This window comes from Oncorhynchus kisutch, linkage group LG8, assembly GCF_002021735.2.
Source record: "Oncorhynchus kisutch isolate 150728-3 linkage group LG8, Okis_V2, whole genome shotgun sequence".
Lineage (NCBI taxonomy): Eukaryota > Metazoa > Chordata > Actinopteri > Salmoniformes > Salmonidae > Oncorhynchus > Oncorhynchus kisutch.
This window is the reverse complement of record NC_034181.2, coordinates 69,951,421-69,953,723: the sequence shown is the minus strand read 5'-3', so window position 1 is coordinate 69,953,723 and position 2,303 is coordinate 69,951,421.

Genomic DNA, 2,303 nt, shown 5'->3' with positions numbered 1-2,303 from the left:
ATCCCAGAGCTGACAAGGTACAAATCTGTCGTTCTGCCCCTGAACAGGCAGTTAACCCACTGTTCCCAGGCCGTCATTGAAAATAACAATTTGTTCTTAACTGACTTGCCTGGTTAAATAAAATAATATATATATATATAAATAAAAAATCTCTCTCTGTCCCTCACTATATCTCTCTCTCTGTCCCTCACTATATCTCTCTCTCTGTCCCTCACTATATCTCTCTCTCTGTCCCTCACTATATCTCTCTCTCTGTCCCTCACTATATCTCTCTCTCTGTCCCTCACTATATCTCTCTCTCTGTCCCTCACTATATCTCTCTCTCTGTCCCTCACTATATCTCTCTCTCTGTCCCTCACTATATCTCTCTCTCTGTCCCTCACTATATCTCTCTCTCTGTCCCTCACTATATCTCTCTCTCTGTCCCTCACTATGTCCCTCTCTATGTCCCTCACTATATCTCTCTGTCCCTCACTATATCTCTCTCTATGTCCCTCACTATATCTCTCTCTCTGTCCCTCACTATATCTCTCTCTATGTCCCTCACTATATCTCTCTCTATGTCCCTCACTATATCTCTCTCTCTGTCCCTCACTATATCTCTCTGTCCCTCACTATATCTCTCTCTCTGTCCCTCACTATATCTCTCTCTATGTCCCTCACTATATCTCTCTCTATGTCCCTCACTATATCTCTCTCTCTGTCCCTCACTATATCTCTCTGTCCCTCACTATATCTCTCTCTCTGTCCCTCACTATATCTCTCTCTCTGTCCCTCACTATATCTCTCTCTCTGTCCCTCACTATATCTCTCTGTCTGTCCCTCCCTATATCTCTCTGTCCCTCACTATATCTCTCTGTCCCTCACTATATCTCTCTGTCCCTCTCTATATCTCTCTGTCTGTCCCTCTCTATATCTCTCTGTCCCTCACTATATCTCTCTGTCCCTCACTATATCTCTCTGTCCCTCACTATATCTCTCTGTCTGTCCCTCTCTATATCTCTCTGTCCCTCACTATATCTCTCTGTCCCTCACTATATCTCTCTGTCCCTCTCTATATCTCTCTCTCTGTCCCTCACTATATCTCTCTCTATGTCCCTCACTATATCTCTCTCTCTGTCCCTCACTATATCTCTCTGTCCCTCACTATATCTCTCTGTCTGTCCCTCACTATATCTCTCTCTCTGTCCCTCACTATATCTCTCTCTCTGTCCCTCACTATATCTCTCTGTCTGTCCCTCTCTATATCTCTCTGTCCCTCACTATATCTCTCTGTCCCTCACTATATCTCTCTCTCTGTCCCTCACTATATCTCTCTCTCTGTCCCTCACTATATCTCTCTCTCTGTCCCTCACTATATCTCTCTGTCTGTCCCTCTCTATATCTCTCTGTCCCTCACTATATCTCTCTCTCTGTCCCTCACTATATCTCTCTCTCTGTCCCTCTCTATATCTCTCTCTCTGTCCCTCACTATATCTCTCTCTCTGTCCCTCACTATATCTCTCTCTCTGTCCCTCTCTATATCTCTCTGTCCCTCACTATATCTCTCTCTCTGTCCCTCACTATATCTCTCTCTCTGTCCCTCTCTATATCTCTCTCTCTGTCCCTCACTATATCTCTCTCTCTGTCCCTCACTATATCTCTCTGTCCCTCACTATATCTCTCTCTCTGTCCCTCACTATATCTCTCTCTCTGTCCCTCACTATATCTCTCTCTCTGTCCCTCACTATATCTCTCTCTCTGTCCCTCACTATATCTCTCTCTCTGTCCCTCTCTATATCTCTCTCTCTGTCCCTCACTATATCTCTCTCTCTGTCCCTCACTATATCTCTCTCTCTGTCCCTCTCTATATCTCTCTCTCTGTCCCTCACTATATCTCTCTCTCTGTCCCTCACTATATCTCTCTGTCCCTCACTATATCTCTCTCTCTGTCCCTCACTATATCTCTCTCTATGTCCCTCTCTATATCTCTCTCTCTGTCCCTCACTATATCTCTCTCTATGTCCCTCTCTATATCTCTCTCTCTGTCCCTCTCTATATCTCTCTCTCTGTCCCTCACTATATCTCTCTCTCTGTCCCTCACTATATCTCTCTCTCTGTCCCTCACTATATCTCTCTCTCTGTCCCTCTCTATATCTCTCTCTCTGTCCCTCACTATATCTCTCTCTCTGTCCCTCACTATATCTCTCTCTCTGTCCCTCTCTATATCTCTCTCTCTGTCCCTCACTATATCTCTCTCTCTGTCCCTCACTATATCTCTCTGTCCCTCACTATATCTCTCTCTCTGTCCCTCACTATATCTC